Source organism: Lithobates pipiens, unplaced genomic scaffold (genome assembly GCF_037356315.1).
Source record: "Lithobates pipiens isolate NorthernLeopardFrog02 unplaced genomic scaffold, aLitPip1_a1.2 Scaffold_10, whole genome shotgun sequence".
NCBI classification, from domain to species: Eukaryota; Metazoa; Chordata; class Amphibia; order Anura; family Ranidae; genus Lithobates; species Lithobates pipiens.
The window spans coordinates 98,164,131-98,178,814 of NW_027507686.1; the positions used below are offsets into that span (position 1 = coordinate 98,164,131).

General features: G+C 46.2%; 1 protein-coding gene across 2 annotated transcripts in view; it reads left to right on the top strand.

Annotated features, from left to right (window-relative positions):
- The first annotated feature begins 2,640 nt into the window (after positions 1 to 2,640).
- The window catches only part of SIPA1 (signal-induced proliferation-associated 1), a 494,221-nt gene continuing 482,177 nt past the window's right edge, over positions 2,641 to 14,684 (top strand). For both annotated transcript variants that reach the window (XM_077456982.1, XM_077456990.1), the window contains exon 1: positions 2,641 to 2,788. The gene's annotated coding sequence lies outside the window, so the exon portion shown is untranslated. The remainder of the gene's footprint in view (positions 2,789 to 14,684) is intronic.

Here is a 14,684-nt window from a genome sequence, read left to right on the forward strand (position 1 = left end):
CTGCTCTCCTCTATATATCCATTTTCATCCGATCTCATCCGATCTGCAAGACGGATAAAAAATAGGGTCTCCATCCATCTGGATTTCACAGACAGAATTGGATCAGAGAGCAGCGGGTGTCAGGAGACATGTCACCGCTGACATATGCCACTCCATAGGGGTGAATGGAGGCTCCGATCAGGTCCATCTGAAAAACTGACAGGCGGACCTGATCAGAAAGCCTGTGTGAAAGGAGCCTTACTAAAACTGCTGCAAGCCTAATCTGGTGCAGCTGAGCACAGTGACCAATTAGCTTCTAGGTTTTGGAAAATGTCCGATCGGAAAATGTCCGATCGGACCGTGTTGTCAGATAATCCGACCGTGTGTGGGCTCCATCGTACTGTTTCCGTCGGAATATCCGACAGACAAAGTTTTAGAGCTGGGCTATAAAATTTTCCAACAACACGATCCAATCAGACTTTGTCCGATCGTTTGTAGAGAATTCCGATTGGACAAAGTGCCACACATGCTCAGATCATATTCCTAGACCAAAGCTATTGGCTAGTAGTCCCGTCATAATGAAATAACGTCATCACGTTCTGAACGATCGGATTTTCCGTCAACTTTGTCCGACCATGTGTATGCCACACCAGTTTCGGACAAAATCCGTCGGACAAAATCGAATGGTTGTCAGAATGTCCGACCGTGTGTACAAGGGCTTACAGTGATACTGACGGCCGTGTGCAACAGCACAGATGATGATGACACCTCAACAACACATCCCCTCCTGAGTCACAGTGACAGTCTCTCTCCACTCCAGGTGGTCCCTTTAGTCCACTCCAGCCCGAACAGCATTGACAGTCCCACTCGCGACTTACCTTGCTCCCGTCTTGCAGACCCGCACACAAGGCTACGGCCGCTCGGCTCCCTTGCACCATGACATCACATAACACAGTCAGGCACCACCTCCACCAGACCCGCCCCCCACTGGCGCCAAGTGAACACAATGTAGCAGGCATTTGGATGGTCTCAGCTGGCTTTGGACTGGAATTGCGCATGCACAGTTCCGAGCCGAGCGCCACAGCGATACTTTTTACTGGCAATCTTTTCCTGTCACTGACATTTACTGGCAGGAGAAAAGTGCAATTTTTTACTGGCTGCCAGTTACAAAAAAACTAACATTTGGCAACACTGGCACCAGCATTAGTAAATCTCTTCATGTCCATATGTTTTAATGTGGAATTCCTGTGTTCAGGGCAAATGTTGTTGAATGAATAGGTCCCTGAACTCCAGTACCTCTTTGAACAGCATCCAGTCATGTACAGCTGCCACTTCAGCCTGTCATTGATTTGAAACATGTTGCACTTGTGCTTGCCTTGCATCCAAAAACATTGTGTTTTTACACTGTATGGGGCAAACCACCTGTGTGCATGAGCCCTATACCAGACTTCGGGACAAAAATTACTTTGGGTCCTCAGCTTCCATATGCTGCCATCATTTGGAAAATATCATCCCACAAATTTTAACTAGTGTTACCTCCTAGAATAAGGCTGCTATCTTTAACTTTAATTTCCTCGTCATTGCTGTAGCTTTGTGTGAGGCAAATCACTGCTCTGATGCTCAAGAGAGAACAGAGAACAGAACAGCAAGGATGCAGAAATGTAGTGAAGCTGTAGAGAGCCCGCTGTACTCCATAGCACTCCACTCTGAAAGAAAGGTAATTATTGGTGGAGTTTAACTGTGCTTTTTTAAATGGCAGAGGTCATGCCCTCATTTCCCTTTAAAAGGTGAATTACAATTTGGTATTTAAAACACCACCCATTTACTATATCGCAATCTTTGGGATTAATGCCTGCAAACTGTAGTACTGTATTTATTTCCACTATTTATGTGATGCTGATATATCAAACTGTGCTTTACAGGGTGCATCAGCATCAGCACATGTTCTCTAAGCCCCTGTACACATGGTCGGACATTCTGCCAACCAAATCCGTTGGATTTTGTCCGACGGATTTTGTCCGACGGATTGTGTCCGAAACTGTTGCATACACATGGTCGGACCAAGTTGTCAGAAAATCCGATCATTCAGAACGTGATGACATTATTTTGTTACTACGTTCAGGCTAGTAGCCAATAGCTTTGGTGTAGGAATTTGATCTGAGCATGCGTGGCACTTTGTCCGAAAATATTTCCAACAAGTTGGAAAATTGGGTCCGACGGATATTCAGACGGAATCAGTCCGATGCATACCACACACAGTCGGATTATCCGACAACACGATCCGATAGGACACATTCCGACGGATTCTCCGACCGTGTGTACAAGGGCTAAAAGGAGCTTACAATGTAATGTCCTGAGCACACTTAATGCAATGTTCTATCCGTAATTGTAAAATGTTACAAAAATTATTCAGAACACAAGCATAGCACAAGTATAATTCAACTAGATCTTTAACAATGAGCTGAAGAGTATTCTAGATTGATGTGCAGCTACTACTACATGGGTGATTCATGTTTCAGCTTTGATCAAAAATGGAAAAACAATGGTTGGCTGGATCTTGTGCATGTCACCCTGTGTAAGGAAAGATAGGTTCATGGCTCTCACTCTAACACCCTGCAGGGGGAGGATGGGAGGAAGGGAGTGAGGAAGTGGAAGGGGGGTGGAGGAACAGAGAGGTCAGAGGAGGAGATGCTGATGGGAGGAAACTGTCAGAGAGCGAAGCAGCAGCCTGCAGCTGTGTGAAAGAACAAGAGAGGGGTTAAGGGAGAGAGCAGAAAGAGAAAAAGAAGCAGACTACGGGAAAACGCAGGTATGGTACACTGTTCTGCACCAGATCTGCCTGTGTCTGGATGTCCCAATTTTTACACAGGTCCTTGTGACATGTGTGGTGCCAGTAAAATGTGTCTCACTTTTAGCCATGATTTGCATGTGATATCTATCTATAGTAATCTGCTCATAAAACCTCCTATAAGCTGAGATGTATACATTACCAACAGATTGTTTTATGCTTCTAAGGCAAACACTGCCTGGCTGGGACTTACATGTCAGGGGTTTGTTCGCTATGTGACATGTGGCATGTAAATGTATATAATTTCTAGATCACATGTTGTTTGAGACATCATGTAGATTGGATCCTCTCTGATCTCCAGATTGACGTGCATGTGTTACATTGTACTAATATTTATTATTCTGTTGGTGATATTTGTAAAGTTTGGGTGACAGTGTTTTCTTTGCTCTGTTTTTGTTTCAGAAAATATTTGTATGCACTGCTTGACTATAACTTTATTTTTTCATTTCTAAAAAGTCATTCTAGTTAGTCCAGGCTCTAATTTCCGCTTCAATGACAGAGGAAAAGGGGCATGTGGAGCAAAAACAGACAGAGGAAATGACAGACCTATGTGGAAGGGGGGAGATGTGTGTAGAGGAGCGGAAGAGAGGTACGTGTGAGCAGAAAAGGGAGGTAGAGAAAATCAGAGAGGCATGTGTGTGAATGGTGGGGAGTGGGGACACAGAGGAAAGATGGCATTTTTAGTGGCATCTGTACAGCTTCATCCTTGCTAAGCACTATGGCCATTTAGTCGAAACCTTTACTAATCCTGCAGTGCATTGTGGTCTATGTAGTTCTTAGCAGTGATCCCCTGCATTAAATCCTGTCTTCTTCCTCTATTCGTTTATGTTTTTCTATTTGTAAGGCTGATTGTTTTCATCTGTGTCGACCAGTTATTCAGATCATGATTGTAGCACAGGATTTGTAGCTATTGCTGATTTCCCATTGGAATGATTTCTAATATGATCTTTCCATGCATGAATGATTATGGGGTGTGCAATGTAGTTTGTGATCCTGTAAATGTATATACATACATATTAACAGAGTACATAACACTAGGACATTTTTTTTTGTCATACAAAGAGGTCTCTCTCTTTTTATGGTTAAATAGTAATCACAGCTCTAGCCTCCTCTACACTGTACCCCCCTCCGCTCACTTTCCTTGTCCTCTTCCATTCATCCTGCACTGATCAATTATTCATCAGATGTACATATGGGCTTTTCAACCATGCCATGCCATACCTTTTACTCAGCTTTTGTTTTGTGTTGGGATGCACATTGTTGTTTTAAATGGGTGAAACAATTGCAAAGAAACCGATTTTATGTAGGAATATTTCACATAGCTTAGTGAAGCTGTATTGATACTAATCACCCAATAATGTTCTGAAAATATATATTTTTTTACCTTTTCTATGGATATGATTGGGTGTTCACAGTGAATACAGGATCCATTGGCTAAGGTAAAAATGAATGCCTTTCCTAAAATACCACCATTGCAGGTAGGTTCACCATATGTCATAATGCAACCTAGCCCAGTTATTAAAAGATTGTTGATCAGATCTTGATTTATAGGGCTTTCCTTTGCAATTTCCCTTTCTACTGAATGAATTTACAAAGAAATTGCATGTTTTATTCCTAGCAACTACCTGTGTAAAATCCAGCTAGCATAAAGTTTACCATACATTATATAATCTGACTGTACAATTTCTTTTAGATCTACCAACAAATATAGAGTGCTAGGGTCTGTCCAATTAGATACCGATTCATTATATAATTGAAGTGGGTGCTCATAGTATATTTTTGGGAAACCTAAATTAATTGTACAGTAATACCTTGGATTACGAGCATAATTTGTTCCAGAAGCATGTTTGTAACCCAAAGCACTCGTATATCAAAGTGAGTTTCCCATGAGAAATAATGGAAACTCAGATGATTTGTTCCATAACCACTGCTGGTGTATGCAGTACTGTATGTGGCCAGAGGTGCGGAGGCACTGGTGATGCTCGGGGACACTCAGGAACTTTTGGCACTTCTGATGCATGTTACGCCCACCCAACCCAGGTGGGAGTGTCTCCAAGTTCCCCAGCATGCCCGGACCTCTGGCCACATACGGTCATTCAATGTTGAGAGGAGTATACACAAATGCTAGGAGCCTAGCTAACAAAATGGAAGAACTGGAGCTGCTATTATATAAAGAGGACTTAGGCTTTGTGGGAATAACTGAAACTTGGTTTGACAACTCATACGATTGGCTGGCAAATATCCAGGGGTATTCCTTGTATCAGAAAGACAGGGAAGGTAGAAGAGTGTGGGGGGGGGGGGGGGTGTCTATATGTAAAAAATGATGTAAGGGTGGCAGAGAAGAGCAACATTGTGAATGGGATAAGAGGGAGGTGGAATCAGTATGGGTAGAAATTCAATGAGAAGAAATAAGTGGGAAATTAATAGTGGGGGTATGTTATAGGCCCTCTAAACTAAAAGAGGAGGAAGAGATGGGCTTACTATCACAATTGGAAACATCAGCAAGGGATATGTCATCATAATGGGGGACTTCAAGTATCCAGATATTTACTGGGCAGAGGGAACAGCTCACTCATTAGAGGCCCGTCATTTTATGAATGTCTTATAAGACAAATTCATGTCCCAATTGGTAGACTCCCCAACTAGGAAGAATTCCCTGCTAGATTTATTATTAATATATACAATTCATATGTAATTAATGTAGCACTAACCCCCGAAGGAGCTGCTGGTTTTATTCAGGCTTACCGTTACCTCTTCTACTCGCCTCTTCATCTTAGGGGGGTCCAGTGGAAAGTAGCCCAAATGAAGATATATCAGACACGTGGCCCTTTTTGAAGATTTATTTAGGGGCAACACCAAAGAAGAACGCAAGACACAGTCCTTCAATAGAGGGTTAGAGGATAAGGGGGAGTTGAGGCACCTAGTAATTGCGGGTTAGAGGTATCAGTCAGATCCAGAGGACAAACAGCTCCACAGACTGGATCCAGCAGTCACAGGATAGGCCCCTCTCACTTAACCTAGCAGCTGATGATATGCCAAACAAAGTCTCTGCCACAGACTTGTTAATGAAACTTAGCGGTTCTTGAAAGCAGATGCACAACAAAGTCTCTGCCACAGACTTGTTAATGAAACTTAGAGATTCTTGAGAGTTTTTAGGAAGAACTACCATACAGTACCAGATTCTTTCAGCCGACCCAGCGATACTGTAAGGATATTGATCCGGGATGCATCCTCAGGCTCCTCCAGAAACACCAGCCTTGCGCTTGGTCCTCCACTGGAAAAGTCCTCCCCTGGATCCTTCAGCTTTCCTCGGCTCCTCCCCACAGGTGAGACAGCACAGAACCACCCCTGGATCAGTAGGCCCCAAGACATTCCTGGGCCTACACTCTCAGTTACAGAGGCCCGAGGCACAGGACCATGTGACACAGACCCCAGGCCAGGAAGGCCATGGGGTTGGGATCATGGACTCTGAAAACAACGAACCCAGAAAAATGGCATCGGTACCTTAAATACCCTCTCCCAGAATGCACAGCATATGGCGCGAGTGGCGGCTCCAGTGCGCATGCGCAGGAGTGACGTCATCGCGGCTCCGTCGAATGACAGCGCCGGAGCAGCGAGACCCACCAAGAAGATGGAGGCTCCGTACACAAGGGGACAGCTGTGACTTCGCTGGCTCCTGTGTCAGGTAAGTGACACATAATGGGCTACTATGCGATGCATAGTAGTCCATTATGCTTTACCTTTGCAGGGAATCAAAGAGGAAGTAAACCCATCAGGGTTTACTTCCTCTTTAAATTTAAGAAAAAAAACAATAGCATCTGCTCATCAGGAGCAGGGCGCTACATTAAGAACAATCCAAGTCTGATCTCAGATGTGGAAATAAAGGAAAAACTTGGGATATAGCGATCATAGGATGATCACATTTAACGTAAAACATAGAAAAAGGAGGCACAAGGGTAGCACAAGAACACTACATTTCAAAGAAGCCAATTTTTCTGAACTGCGGTCATTACTACATGACACCGATTGGGACCAAATCCTGGAAACAATGAACACGGAAGAAAATGGGAATGCTTTCGGAGCATATTAAACAAAGGTATCACACAGTGCATTCCAATGGGCAATAAATATTGAAGAGTGAAGGTTAAAGCTTGGGAGGCTAAACTGTAATGTAAAGGTCTCATTAAAGAGAAAAAAATGGTCCTTTAAACAATATAAAGGAGTTGGGTCTCAGTCAGCATTCAAACACTACAAGGAATGCAATATAAAGTTTAAGAACGCAAAAGGGGGGCCAGAAAAGATTATGAGAGACAGATAGTGGAGGAGAGTAAAAAAAAATCCAAATAAATTTTTTAGATACATTAACAGTAAAAGGGCAAAATCAGAGCATATTGGCCACATAAAAGACAAGGAAGGCAGGGTGGTTGTGGATGACACAGAGAAGGCAACTGTACTAAATGCCTTCTTCTCCTTAGTTTTTACACAGGAAAAGGAGGGGTATTCCGACTGCAGAAGTACTGTTGGTGACACACCACAAGGCATACCCTTGTGGCTAACAAAGGCCGGATTGAAGGAAAGACTAGATAAAAACTTTAATACAAATAAATCACCAGGACCAAATGACTTACACCCAAGAGTCCTCAGAGAACTCAATCAGGTTATATCCAGACCATTGTTCCTAATCTTTGTGGACAGCATACTGACAGGATTGAGTGGCGTACCAAGGGGGGAGGGGGGTGCGGTCCACCCCGGGAGACACACATTGGGGGGGTGTCAGGGACTGCCCAGGGACCCCAGGTGCATGTGGGGCCCCTGCACTTTCCCTGTCATCGCAGCTTTGTATATAGTTGATCGGATCAACAGAGAGCCCAGCGGTGTGGAGGAGGCTGTCTGTAACTCCCCCCTGTCATCTCATCAAGTTAGGCTATCCCTCAGGGATGTTGACTATCTCCTGAGGGAGCTGGAGGTGGTGGGTGGGGTCAGGTTGTGGCTGCCTATTCCACTCCTCCTACAGACTCCTCCCCTCAGGCTGATCCCCTCCCGCAGCTAAAGAAGAAAGAGGAGGAGAGACCACAGCAGCCCGGGAATCTTCATTACCTGATATGCTGTAAGTGACTGAGCAATGCACACTGTCACTACACGCAGGCCTTACCTGTCTCTATATACCACCCTAACCTGGCACTATATACCACCCTGACCTGGCACTATATACCCACCTAACCTAGCACTATATAACACCCTAACCTGACACTATATACCACCCTGACCTGGCATTATATAACCACCTATAACATTAGTTATGAAGAAAGGTTACGAGCACTGAACTTATTCTCTCTGGAGAAGAGACGCTTGAGAGGGGATATGATTTCAATTTATAAATACCATACTGGTGACTAGGGATGGCCCGGCGATCGTTTTGCGACAAATTTCGGCTGTTCGCGGTCTGCCCTATTGGCGGACTAGTGCCGCTGTTCGCCCGGCGGACTTCCGTATTTACTGTGTAAAAGAACTTTGACCTATGATGACACATCCATCATGGGGTACAGGACAGCCAATTGAGACATTATAGCACATGGACACTTGGACATTCCCCCAACTTATAAATAGACCCGATCCGGCGGCCATTTTACATTCTTTCGTATGTCACTATAGGGAGAGACTGCAGTGACCCAAATTGCTAGCTATTAGGTCCACAAAAGTTTTTTTAAGGACTGGTATGGTATAGGTGTTAGGTGTAGTTCAGGATATAGGTTTGAGGCACTGCTGTGCTAGTGATTGTTGCAGCAGCCTGTCTTTTGTCAGTGTAGAGAGAGGGACAGGACGCTGTGTGCAGCAGGGACAGTCAGTTTAATCATTAGCTGTTACTATTAGGTCCACAAAAGTCCTTTTCAGGACTGGTATGGTAAAGTAGTACAGGATATAGTTTTGAGTGCTATTCAAGTTATTGTTCCAGCAGCCTGTGTTTTGTCAGTTTAAATAGGGACAGGCAGGAAGCTGTGTGTGGCAGTGAGGGACAGTCAGTTTAATCAGTAGCTATTACTATTAGGTCCACAAAGGTTCTTTTCAGGACTGGTATGGTAATAGGCTTGTACACGTATAATATTCTTTCTTCCAAATATAGAAAGAATATTATACTTGACTGCTGCCCTTCTGCTGCAGTAGTCCTTTATGAGTATAGGGACTGAGGTACAGTCTGCTAATCATTCACAACCTACTAGTTCCACAAAGGTCATTCTAAGGACTGCTAAGGTATAGCGTACTACAGTACATAGGGTTGAGTGAGGTACAGTCTGCTATTCCTTAAGGACTGGTATAGGTCCACAATATATAGGGTTGAGGTGCACTACTGCTGACTGCTGCCCTATACTGCAGCAGTCCTTTATCAGTATAGGGACTGAGAGTTTTGTCACAGGGTCATTTAAAAAATGACAGGCAGAGGAAGAGGCAGGCCCTTCCACAGGGGTGGTAGGGGTAGGGCAGGAGCAACAGGCTTGAGCCAAAGTGGGAAGTTGCAGAAGATGCGTTCAATTACTTTAAAGGACGCACCAGACTTGGTTGAGTGGCTCACTCAGCCTTACTCTTCTGCACCCTCCTCATCCTCTCGATCTGCACCCTCTTCTTCACTCTCTGCTATGTGCACCCCCAAAGACACTACCACCAACAACACCACCACCACCACATACCTTCCGCTTGAGTCACAGGAATTATTTTCCGATCCATATCAAGACATTTCTGATGCGCAGCCACTCTTAGCATTGGATCAGGAAGAGGAGGTAGCAACAAGCGCCACTCAGCAGTCTGACGACAGTACCCAGATCAGCCCAAAGAGGAGGTTGGTCCCCGGTGTTGCTGCCTACTCCGAGATCTCTACTTATAGCGGTGGGGAGGTGACGTTGATGATGACGTTTCTAGTGATGTCACGTGGGTGCTCACAAGAGAGGAAGAGGAGGGGAGTTCAGAGGGAGATATGGACCAGCAGATAGGGAGGAGAAGCAGGAATAACTTATATTGCACAGGAGGGACAAAGCAGACTGCTAATGTATCAGGAGCGAGTCATCGACCATGTACGGTCACATCTGGCACTCCCAGGACGCCGGAACATGGCTCCGCAGTGTGGGCTTTTTTTAACGTGTCCGCTGCTGACAATAGTGTTGCCATCTGCAATCTTTGCAGTCAACGCATTAGTCGCGGTAAGCCAAACACTCACCTAGGGACGACCGCCTTAAGAAGGCACATGAGCAGCCATCACCGAGCCCAGTGGGAGCAACGGAACACACAAAGCCACACTCCAGGCTCTCACCCTCCAGCCTCGTCTTCTACTTCTCCTTCTCCTCTCTCCTCACAATTGTCCTCCACTCCACCTTCCATCACGCCAAGCTCACGTTTTTCTGCAAAAAGGCAGGCTTCCGTGGGCCTAATGTTCGAGCGAAAAAAAAAGATGACGCCGGATAACCCTCTTGCCCAACGGTTGATGGCTGGCTTGTCAGAACTGATAGCCCACCAACTACTGCCATATAGACTGGTGGACTCAGAGGCCTTTCGAAAATTTGTGGCCATTGGAACACCACAATGGAAGGTCCCAGGAAGGTAGTATTTCTCAGAGAAGGGCATCCCAGAGCTATATGGCCATGTTCAGCGGCAAGTGAATGTATCTCTGGCACACAGTGTCGGTGCCAAGATACATCTGACCACAGACACGTGGTCTAGCAAACACGGGCAGGGAAGGTATATCACTTTTACTGCCCACTGGGTGAACCTTCTGACGGCCGTCAAGCATGTAACCCGTGGCACCCGTGTAGATTTGGTTTTACCGGCATGGATTGCATGCAGGCCTGGCTCTTCTTCTCCTCCTCCTCCTCCTCCTACTCCATCCTCCTCCCTCTCCTCCTCGGCTGACTCCTCCTTTTCCGCTGCTAGCGTCTCTTCCGCTGCGCCGCCCAAGCTCCCCAGAACCTATTCGACATGCCAGGTGAGATGTTGCCATGCCGTGCTGCATCTGTTGTGCCTGGAAGCCAAGAGCCACACTGACCCGGCACTCCTTTCAGCTATGCGTTCACAGGCAGATCAGTGGCTAACACCGCTCAATTTGACAGTTGGTAAAGTGGTGTGTGACAACGGTGCCAATCTGCTTAGCGCATTGAAACAGGGCAAAATTACGCACGTGCCATGCATGGCACACGTCTTAAACTTGGTCATGCAGCGATTCGTTGTCAAATACCCTGGGGTCCAGGACATCTTGCGGCAGGCAAGGAAAATCTCAGACCATTTCAGAAGATCTTACACAGCCATGGCTCGCCTTGCTGACATTCAGCGGCGACACAATCTGCCGGTCAGACGTCTTATTTACGATTGCCCGACGCGATGGAGCTCAACCTTCTTATATGCTTGATAGGCTGCTCCAGCAGAAACGTGCAGTTAACGTCTACCTGTATGAACTCTGCGGCAGAACAGGTTCTGGGGAGCTGGGGTTTTTTTCACCACGCCAGTGGCTGCTCATGCGCGAAGCATGCAGACTTCTGCGGCCATTTGAGGAGATCACCAAACTGGTCAGTCGCAGCCATGGCGCCATCAGTGAGATGGTACCTTATGCCTTCTTTATGGAGCGTGCATTGCGTCCTGTCATTGATCAAGCTGTGGAGGAGCAGGAGCAGGAAGATGAGGAAGTCGCAATGCTGGATGAATTCCCAGGGGGGGCTACTCTATCTGAGACAAGTGAACAACAGGAGTCTGAAGAGGAGTCAGAGGAGGATGGTGCCGGGGTGGATGAGGAGGAGCAAGAAGAGCATGCTTTAAATCTTTCTGGGATCCCTGTTGTTGTGCGTGGATGTGGAGAGGAGAATGAAGAGGACGACATTATCCTGGATGATGAGCAGGAGCCAGGCCACCACACCGCTTCCAGTTTAGTGCAAATGGGGGCCTTCATGCTCCAGTGTTTTAATAGGGACCCCCGTATAAAAAGCATAAGGGTCAAGGACCAGTACTGGGTGGCAACGTACTTAGACCCCCGGTACAAACACAAAATTGCGGAAATGTTACCGCCGTCACAGAGGGCTGTCAGAATGGAGCACTTCCAGGCCTTGCTTCGAGAAATGCTGCATTCTGCTTTTGCGTGCGCTGGCAGAGGAGCAATTCCCACTCCCAGAGAAGGAGTTGCGGGTACCAATCCAACAGCGCCTGCAAGAAGAGGCTGGTTTGAAGATGTGTTGGTGACTTCGGATATGAGGTCATTCTTTCAGCCGACCCATCGACAGGTGTCATCCAGATCCAGCATCAGGGAACGCCTAGACCGCCAGGTGTCCGACTACATCGGGTTAACGGCCGATGTGGACGCTCTGAGGAGTGATGAACCCCTGGACTACTGGGTGGGTAGGCTTGACGAGCTTGCCCAATTTGCAATCGAACTGTTGGCTTGCCCCTCGTCCAGTGTCCTGTCCGAAAGGACGTTCAGCGCAGCAGGGGGGATCGTGACCGATAAGCGTACTCGCCTGGCTCACGACAGTGTTAACTACCTCACATTTCTAAAAATTAATGAGGCATGGATCTCGGAGGAATTCAACACATGTGACCAGTAGACCATGTATGTCTATAAACAATTTTTTAATCAAGCACACAGACCTTCTTTCTTCATTTGGCTCCCTTACTTGTCCAAAAAAAAGCACACCATACTATATGCCCGTACCCTCCTGGCTGCTTATTATGAGGGGCTCCCACCATCCCTGTGCTATGCTCATTATGAGGGGCTCCCACCATTCCTGTGCTATGCTGACATCCTCCTGGGGCTGCATATTATGAGGGGCTCCCACCATCCCTGACTTCCTCCTGGGGCTGTACCTCTGCTGTGCATATTATGAGGGGCTCCCACCATCCCTGTGCTATGCTCAATATCACGGTGCTGGTGTCAGTGCTGTATATCACGGTGCTGGTGTCAGTGCTCTCTATCACGGTGCAGGTGTCATTGCTGTATGTCACGCTGCTGATGTCAGTGCTCTCTATCACGGTGCTGGTGTCAGATCACTCTATCACAGTGCAGGTGTCATTGCTGTATGTCACGCTGCTGATGTCAGTGCTCTCTATCATGGTGCTGGTGTCATAGTTTCATAGTTAGTTAGGTTGAATAAAGACACCAGTGCATACAGTTCAACCTGAGTGAGTGTCTACAATTGTCCCTATCCCTGTACATTGCACACTCATGTCGGTCCCTGCCCTCAAGGAGCCCATCATCCAAGGTCCCCATTCATATACTAGGGCCAATTTTGGACAGAAGCCAATTAACCTACCTGCATGTCTTTGGATTGTGAGAGGAAACCGGAGTACCCAGAGGAAGCCCACACAGGCACAGGGAGAACATGCAAACTCCAGGCAGGTAGTTTCGTGGTTGGGATTTGAACCAGCGATCTTCTTAGTGCTAGCTGAGAGTGCTAACCACTACACCACTGTGCTGCTGTCAGATCACTCTATCACGGTGCATGTGTCATTGCTGTATGTCACGCTGCTGGTGATCATCTCCTGCACCCTCTTCTTTGCCTACCCTGACCTTCCCTCTCCTCCATTACCTTCATGCGCTCCACAGTCCTGATTTGTCCCAATTTCACATATAAAAAAAGAATGCTTGTAGTTGTCGATCTCAGATTCACCTCATACATGTGTTATGTCATTGGCCATGTGGTGGGACTATGTTTGCACAGCTAGTAATTATTTTGTGGCTGCAAATTTGACCTGTAGGTTTGCAAAGTTCGCCTCCCATTGAAGTCAATGGGGCCCGCCACGAACGTTACGGTCTGCGAACTATCGGCCGCGTTCGCGGTCCTCGAAACATCCTGTCGGAAGTTCGTCCATCACTACTGGTGACCCCACAATAGGGATAAAACATTTCACACACATGGGTTGAACTTCTGTCTTGTTTCAACCTCACCTACTATGTCACTACTAGGGATGAGCCGAACACCCCCCGGTTCGGTTCGCACCAGAACTTTTGAACGGACCCCAAATTCGAATGAACGTTAGAACCCCATTGAAGTCTATGGGACTCGAACGTTCGAAATGAAAAGTGCTAATTTTAACGGCTAATATGCAAGATACTGTCCTAAAAAGGGTTTGGGGACCTGGCTCCTGCCCCAGGGGACATGGGTCAATGCCTAAAATGTTTTTAAAAATGGCCGTTTTGGCGGGAGCGCTGATTTTAATGACGATTAAAGTGAAAAAAAAAGTGAAATATTCCTTTAAATATGGTGCCTGGGGGGTGTTTGTAGTATGCCTGTGAAGTGCCATGTCTTTCCCGTGTTTAGAACAGTCCCTGCACAAAATGACATTAAACGGAAATAACACCATTTAAAACTGCTTTCGGTTTTAATGTTATATCTGGTTCCTGCAATATGGTTGAAAATCATTGAGAAAAATGGCATGGGTAGCCCTCCCTGCCCATTACCAGCCTATTTGGGTCGTGTACGCATATTAAGGGGAACCCTGTACCCATAGTAAAAAAAGGAAATGCATGTGGCCCCCAGGCCCTATATACTCAGAACAGCAGTATACAGGCGGTGCAAACAAGACAGGGACTGTGTAGGTTTGTTGTGTTAAGTTGAATCTGTTTGTAATTTTCAACTGGTACATTTTTAAAGTGTAGCTCCAGTCAAAAAAACTATTTTTAAGCTTTTTGGAAAACATAGGGAAGGGTTATCACCCCTGTATAATTTGTTTTGTCGTCCATCTTTTTTCATCTCACTTGCTGTTGTCTCCTTCCGTTTGCAAGTAGGAGATGTTTGTAAGTTAGATGTTTGAAAGTAGGGGCCTGCCCTATATGCTCTGCAGAAATGGCGGAACAAGGTGTTGGTTTTGCCACAACATTGTAAGCCCTGAA